The following is an 8,685-nucleotide window of genomic DNA, read 5'->3' on the forward strand; positions in this document are numbered from 1 at the left end:
CTTCAACCGTCCTTCCTCAGTCTACTGATGCTGGTACTACACACTCTATCACCAAACCCACCTGAGGGACACTGAATGTTACAGGAAAAAGCAGGCTGCTCTTTGGTCCTGGAAATCATGGGGACATGGCAGCAGGGGCAGGGGACTGGAGACAAGTGATGGGGACAGCAGAGCCTCTCTTTGGGCCTCTTTAGTACGGATCTGTGGCCTCACACAGAACAGGAAGTCTGCAGCTGTCATCCAGGGGCCTAGGTGGGTGATGTGTGTAAGAGAGGGAAATCTGACTTCTGAGCCCAGGATCAGAGCTCAGGGAATCCCAGCCCTGCCACTTGGAGTGGAGCTCTTCCTGCTTGGCCTGGGATGTGAGGATTAAAGGAGTCACAGCCTGGGGCATCAGAGATGCAGAGTCCATGAGCACAACACTCACGTCTGGGAAGAATGTAAGCACCTTTTGTCCACAACACTAATCAAAGAGAGGGTGATACCTGTTGGGCCTCTCCTGGTGAGTGGATGCTCTGGCCAGCCCCACACTGGGCCTGGAAAAGCGGGAGGGAGGGAGGAAGGGAGGAGAGAACTAGGGATGGGCCCTCGAGGCTGATAGTGACTGGCTTCTGAGTCATGAGGCCATGGGCAAACCTAAGCAGGTAGCAAGGCTGGATCAGCAATTCCAGAAGAGATGACTCAGCAGTTAAGAACACTGGCTGCTCTGCTAGGGGACCCAGTTTCAATCCCAACACCCACATGACAGCTCACAACTGTAACTCCTATTCCAGGGCTTCTGACACCCTCATACAGACATAAGCCAAACACCACTTTCCATAAAATAAAATATAAATTTTTTTAAAAAAAAATGTTGTGACTTCCCAAGCCATCTTAAAAAGAAAAAGGTCTGGATTGGACCATAGACTTGTCTTCCTGACCTCAGCTGGAAATGTGTGGGAGGGAGTAAAGGCTGCTTTGAGGCAAGAAGCCCAAGAGGCTACAGAAGTAGCTCAGATGAAATGGTGGGGCTTACTCTAGGCTGAAATTCAAGTCAGGGAAGTAGGCTAGTAAGCCAAGGGTCGACAGGAAGCTTGTCTCTTGTCCCCAAAAGGGCCCCGGAGCCCAGTGAAGGCAAGCTATTCTCATGGGTCTAGCACATTCTTCACTTAGCAGTGACAGACACAATTGTACACTAAGGCAAACAAGGAAAGACAGCCACCACCTCTGCCTCATCACGGAGGGAGGGAGCCACGGGTCAGGCAAAGCTGTCTTCTGGTTCCCAGCCCCATGTTCCTGTGGGTCAGAGATTTCCAGAGACTGAGTTCTTAATAGTATTTCTGCTGGCCAGCATGGCTGGCTCCTTTCAACCTTAGGGCCATCCGTGTGTGAGTAGCTGAAGATGAGGTGTCTTACTGACCGCAGGTCCATGGGAGACAGCTCTGATCCTGTCGGCCATATTCCAAAGGCCAGCCCTAGTAAAGAAGGCTTGCCGGAAGAGGCTGTTCTGTAGATTTAAGTTCGAGGAATTCCTTCCCATATTACTGTCTCCCTCCCACCCCACACTTACTTTATGTATATGAGTACACTGTAACTGTCTTCAGACACACCAGAAGAGGGCATCAGATCCCATTACAGATGGTTGTGAGCCACCATGTGGTTCCTGGGAATTGAACTCAGGACCTCTGGAAGAGCAGCCAGTGCTCTTAACTGCTGCACCATCTCTCCAACCAGTGCTGGACTTCTAAATTCCTGTCTGAAAGGAAAATTGAACTCTTCTAAATGAAGAGACATGGCCAGGCCAGCACCTCAGCCTTCACTGACCTAACCTCAGTCACTCACACCCAAGAGAGAGTTCTCACACAGCACAGGACCTCTATAGATCTCCCATGGCATTTTAGAACTCAGGGTTTCCCAAAGCAGTCCTGGAAGCCACTCTGGTCCCTCAGCTGACACACAGTGTATGATCCCAGTCAGGGATCAGGGTTGATGTACAGTACAGGAGGAAAGTAAGTAAGTCTTCAGGAAAATGAGCTTCAGCCCTAGCTTCCGGAAGCAGAATTCACTTGGGAGTCCTTCCCTATGGTCCAGGAAACTTGTAGCTTGGTGTTCTTCTGGTGTATAGACTTAGATGTGGGGGCAGAGAGCCCAGCTGAACACCGAGGTGTCTGGGTTGCTGCCTCAGTTTACTCTGACCCAGACACGTTGCCTACAGTGGGTATTGGGTTCTGCGTCCACAGGGTGAAGTGCTGGCTCCTAATCACATGCTGAGCAGATCCTGCTTCCTCCCAGTGAGCCAATGACTCTCCGCTGTGTGCCGCCCCAAGCCATCATAAGGGGAGGTGGAGAGTCTGCGTGCCACAGGGCATCAGAACAGCTAAGCCTCCGGCCCAAACCTGCACAGTCTTAGCAGGTAGCGTGGGTGGGGGTAGGGAGAAATGGAGCAGTGGTCAAGTGGCCCTGGAGAAGCTGCAACTTTCGGTGACCCCACTTTGCTCTCCTGCTGTGCCAACGCAGCACAGTTGTGAGTGAAGGAGTCTAAAGTCCATCGCTCCACCCTTTCCAGAGACCTTCTGTAACAGTGGGTAGCAGTCACCGAGATAACCACCTGATCAACGTCAAGCTTGACCAACCCGTTCATCTTCCACCCTTCAGAGCTCCAGAAAATAAGTTCCTTTCCCAAGATTACTCATGAACAGCAGGGGACCTGGGATCCTCACTAGGTACCGTGCATCCTCACAACAGAACAGAGCTTCTTTGGAGACCCTGTGCGGCAGGATGGTCCAACAGGTCCCATCAAGAGGGCAAGAAAATAAGCTAAACCTCTCAGAAGACTTTCTCGAGAGTGGCCACTAGGGAGCAGTACAGAACCCTAAGTCAGAGGGTGGGGCGCACTTACCCATTCCCAGGAAAGAACTACAGTTCGAACTTTTTGTTTTGTTTCGTTCCTCAAGACAGTTTCTCTGTGTGTGTAGTCCAGGTTGTCCTGGAATTCACTCTGTAGACCAGGCTGGCCTCGAACTCAGAAATCTGCCTGCCCATGCCTCCATCTCCTGAATGCTGCGATCAAAGGTGTGCCCCACCAAGGCCTGGCAGGTCAAACTTTTTAGTAGCAGTTACAAACCATATTTTTTCGGTCACATTTTCATTTCTTTGCTGATATATTTTCTCTATTTGTTGTTATATGGACTGTAGACACAGGGAGAAAACACAACCATACAGATACCCAAAGGAAAACCATTCCAGGCAGAGGGAACAGCCACTGCAAAGGGCTCTGCTGTGGAACCATTGCCGTGAACTGTGGAGAAACAGCCAGACCGAAAGGCCATGGGGGAGACAGTAACAGGGAAGAGCAGCTATCAAATGATAACGGGATTTGATAGTGTCAGGCCTCAGGCTTTACTGCTGATGGAAAACTTCGGGAAGAGTAATGTGTAAGATCTAACTCAAGAGCACCCATTGCCCTCCAAAAGACCCAAATTTGGTTTCCAGCACCCAGATCAGGTGACTCAACCTCCAGCTCCAGAGGGACCCTGTGTCTCTGGCTTCCAAGGTATACACCACCCACATTTAAAAAAAAAAAGGAACTTTAAAAGTAATCAAAATAAACAAGGGATCCAGCCCCTGTATTAAGACTGCAAGGATGAGCGTCTTCAAAGAGGTTATCACCCACTGGTGACATCCAAGAGACAGAAGTGACTGGTGTGTGTGGTGTGGCTGGGTTCCGGATACATTTTGCAGATAATAATACCTAAAGGATTTGTTGACAGCTGTGATATGAGATGTGAGAGAGAGAGGAGAGTCAGGGATGATTTCAAAGTTTTTCCACCAGAGCGGTTGAAAGACTGGATTTGCCATTTACTCAGGAGAGTGTGGGAGGAAGAGGCATTGGAGATGACATAGGAGGCTATATATACATGGGAGTCTGAAGTCTGAGGCAGGGCTGGGCTAGGGAGGTAATACAGGATGTGGATGACCGGGTCATGTCCAGAGAGTAGATGAAAAGGAAGAGATACTAGGACGACCCCAGAGCACCCTGTCAATCATTCAGGGGGCAGGCTAGCACAGAGAACCAGGGCAATGGTGCCTCCTGCCCTCCCAGCCTCGCCCCCTCCTTTGGTTCACCCCCGACCCCAGCCTTCCCTCGGAGTATTCCCTTTAGTTGAAGCTGGGTGTGTGATGAGCAGGAGTTGGTGCAGACACTACCCAGCCTACTTCTAGCACAGGGAAGCGCTAATAGCAAAGCAAAAACAAACTCCTCTGTCTCTGGGCCTCATCTCTGTTTTACAAGTGAGCAAACAGAAGCCCAAGGAGGCTCAACAACCTGCCCGGGTTTCAGAAGTGGACGCTTGAAATGTTGGGCTTTTTAATATAAGGAGGGAGTTTGCTGTTTTGTTTTGAAACAATGTTTTTCTATGTTGCCCTGCTGCCTTCAAACTCCTGGACTTAAGCAAGCCTCCTGATTCAGTCTCTTGAGTAGCTGGGACTATAGGCTCTGTGCAGCTATGAATAGCTGTTTTGTGTGTGAGCATGTGCATTGCGTGCCTGCATGCCTGCATGTGTGAGTTATTGTCATTTTATTGTTCCTGTATGTTATTTACATTCTTGTTTATAATATATTATAATATACAGTTTAAAGCCCAAAGCTAGCTGAGGTCATAAACCTTGGGTAAGACACGTGGCCTTTGGTTCCCTTGAATGCAAGAAGACTGGATGAGAGATGAAGTCCCGTGTGCCCCACATAAGCCCTGTCTGCAGCACTGGCAACATGAGCTGGGAGCTGTTTCCCTTTTACCTCAGGTCACACAGTTAGTGAGGGCACAACAGGAGCTCAGGTTTAGGCTGGTGGCTTCCTGGTCTTTTTTTTTTTTTTAAGATTTTTATTTATTTTATGTTTGTGAGTACACTCTAGAGTGAGTACCCTGTAGCTGTCTTCAGACACACCAGGAGGAGGTTTCAGATCCCATTACAGATGGTTGTGAGCTACCATGTGGTTGCTGGGATTTGAACTCAGGACCTCTGGAAGAGCAGGCGGAGCTCTTAACCACCGAGCCATCTCTCCAGCCCCCTTCCTGGTCTTTTGAAGTGTTTCAATACACTCCTTATTATATGGATGACTGGAATCTCTCTCAGACTTACTCCTTCCACTACAAGGTCAGGGCAGAAGTGGGTGTGGAATTGAAGGGTTCACCAATGGGGTGGCCACAGCCTCCCTACATAAAGGTCATCAGCATGAGGTGGCCGTTCCTACCTATTCCCAGGCTGCAAGACTGGGTAAGATCCAGATCAGAGCACAGCCAGTGTCCCCTAGCAAGACTTTGAGAGAGCGAGAGGGCAGGCCAAACAAAGAGTAAGGGACTCTTCCCAAAGCTGGACCACCAGGCTGAGACCTAAGCCCTCTCCAGAGTTGAGAGGAGCCTGCCACGGGACTAGCTGTACCTGCCTCACTTCTATGTCCCTTCTCAATAGCTCGGGCAACTGGAGAGGCAGGCAGGATGGAGAGAGAGGTCTGAGAAAGTCATCTGGGAGGCTACCAAACACTAACAGATCCAAATCTCATTGTCTAGATGGCAAAACAAGGCACAAAGTCAGAGGGGCCGACCGACAGTGTGGCTGAGACAGGAAGAACGGGAGAGGAATGTATTATGAACAAAGCCCAAAGCCCCAAGCCCCACAGCTGCCGTGACTCCCACCCCACCCATCCTGGCTGCTTCCTTCCTTCCTTCCTACACTGAGGCCTGGCTTTCTCCTCCAGGGAAGCCCTTACTCCTTTCCAACACTTGTCCTCCACTATTCCCCAGGTCTGGCCTCAGTCTCCCAGGCCTAACTTCTCTGACCTCATCTCCTTCCGCCCTTCACCATCTTTGCACTGCAACACAGTGACTGACCCCTCAGCCTCCCAGCTCGTGGGCTCTGCACTGGCTTCACTTCAGTCCGGCGTGGTCTCCCCCTAAGGATCCACACAGCTCACCCAGTCATCCCATACCTTCCCATTCCCACTTCCTCCTCCTCAGCACTGTGGATTGTAAATGAATATAAACTCCAGGAGAGTGAGGTCTTCCTTGTGCCTCTGGCCTTGAAGCTAGGTGGCATCTGACCCAGGGCTTTCAACCAGTATCCACAGGGGCTGGAGAGGACCGATCTGTGGGTGAGGTCAAGGCTCTCGTCACCTGACACTGAGACCAGAAACTGCAAGGTGTTATCAGAGCCAGGCAAGGTACCTCAGGCCTGGGATCCCAGCGTGAGGGTTAACACTTGGAGGCCAGCCTGGGGTACATAAAGAGACTGACAAACAAACAAAAAGTTTATTTCCAGTGTGAAGGCTTAGCAGGTAAAGACACTGAGTTGGGAGGGGGAAAGAATCAATAAACAGGGGAGAGTAAGAGCTCAACCCTGGAGCCTGTGCACCTCTCATGTGTCCCTCTGGCTTACAAGGGCCTGAGAACTTGCCCAGGGTCAAGAGAAGAGGCCACCATACAACTGGCTGGAGACTTGTAGCTGCCAGTACCTCCCTGGTCACCTCCAGCTCTGTGTCGCTTGGCTTTCATCCTCCTGGGCCTGGTCTCAGTCTCCCAGCATGGGACACCACCAGACACATTCAAGCCTCTCTCTTCCCTTCCCGGATGCTGGTGATCCCAGTGGGCTCCATGCTGTAACCTTCCTGGAGCCCCATACTATAATTCTTTCTTCCTTACAGATTTCTGTTTATTTCTTTTGTGGAACTGGGGACCAAACCTAGAGCCTCATGCTAGGCAAACACTCTGCCACCTAAACATACCTCTGTGTGTGTGTGTGTGTGTGTGTGTGTGTGTGTGTTTCTCACACCTGCCACAGCATTCATGTGGAGGTCAGAGAACAGGAGTCACTTCCTTTTCTACATCAAGTGGAACCAAGGAATCAAACCCAGGTAGGCAGACTTGGCAGCAAGCTCCCTCCCTACTGTCCTCCCCTCCACACCTTTTATTTTATATTTTATATAAATATATATTTACTATATTACTTTTGTTCTGATATCTATCCTACTTTTGTTCTGAAAAGTTGCCCAGGCTGGCCTTAAACTTTCAATATGTCAAGTGTGACATACTGTGCTCAATTCAGGCTTTTTCTTTTTTTTTTTTTAAGATTTATTTTATTCATTATATATAAGTACACTGTGGCTGTCTTCAGACACACCAGAAGAGAGCATCAGATCTCATTACAGATGGCTGTGAGCCACCATGTGGTTGCTGGGAATTGAACTCAGGACCTCTGGAAGAGCAGTCAGTGCTCTTAACCACTGAGCCATCTCTCCAGCCACCAAGCTCCTTCTCTGATGTGACAGGGCTCTAACCCATGCCTTCACACATATGAGGCAAGCAGTCTAATAACTGAGTCATATCTCCAGCCCCTGCACTGATTTCTACACTTACAGTGCAGTGTTGTCCTGTTAGAGATCTTATGTGGGGATTGATCTACAAATCATGAATCTGCAGACCCACTGCAGACCCACTGCAGGCCCACTGCAGGCCCACTGCAGACCCACTGCAGGCCCACTGCAGACCCACTGCAGGCCCACCGCGCTGACCCTTGCTGGCTCTTCTCAGCACTTTGCCTCATGATTTTCTTTCACTCTAGGCCCAATTGTCCCAGCTCTAGCATCCTGCAGTCTGTGTTTTAGGTATGCTTTTTAAAGATTTTAAGTCTTTACCATGTCCCCACCACTACTTCCAGAAGGAAACCCAACCTCCCCTGTCCCTTGTCCTCTCAGGTCATAAAGTGTGGCTCTCAGTTCCAGTAAAGAACACCTTACACCACACTGCTCTGTCTGCACTTCTGGAAATCAATCTCTGGCCTCCCTGGCAAGGCTATTTGTGATCTTCCCTCTGATCCCAGAACCCTTGGGGCAGCCCTCTCCCTATTGCTCAACTCCTTCCCTCCAAGAATCTATCCTCTCCCCCCAACACCCTCCTCCACACACACACATGTGCATACATTTCAGTCCTCTGAGGCAAAGGCCTAGCCTCTCCCGTCGTGCATTCCCAGGGCTTGCACACAGTAAGGGTTCAGCGGCTGGGATCAGTAATGGCAGGGCAGAAGGGATGCTGCCTTCTGAATTCCGGCTGACACCAACAGTTGGTCCTCCGAGCTTTCCTCTAGTTCATTAGGTTTTCAAATGTCTCTTAACCTATTTGAAAGATTTGCCTCCTTGCTTCCTCCTTCCCAACTGGAGGAAATTAGAGGTCAACCCCTTAAAAGCATCCACTCCATATCAAGCAATACTAAGAAAACAAAAACTGATTCTGGAAATGGCTTTTAAACACTTTTCAGCCAAGTATGGTGGTACAGGCCTTTAATCTCAGCACTCAAAAGGCAGAGGCAGATGCATTTATGTGGATTTCAGGCTACCCTGATCTACATGGCAGAGTTCCAGGTCAGCCAGAGTAATGGTGAGAGCCTATCAGAGGAAGAGGAGAAATAGGAGGAAGATAAGGAAGGAAAAGAAAAATATCGGGGTTGGGGATTTAGCTCAGTGGTAGAGCGCTTGCCTAGCAAAGGCAAGGCCCTGGGTTCGGTCCCCAGCTCCGAAAAAAAGAAAAAAAAAAAAAAAGAAATATATCCATACAGTACCTGCCTCACCTGTGACATCATCCCACACATGTATACACACACATGTCCACAGATGAAAGACACAGACACACAGTATACATGTGGTATTAAAATGTTTAA

This window comes from Rattus norvegicus, chromosome 5, assembly GCF_036323735.1.
Source record: "Rattus norvegicus strain BN/NHsdMcwi chromosome 5, GRCr8, whole genome shotgun sequence".
Lineage (NCBI taxonomy): Eukaryota > Metazoa > Chordata > Mammalia > Rodentia > Muridae > Rattus > Rattus norvegicus.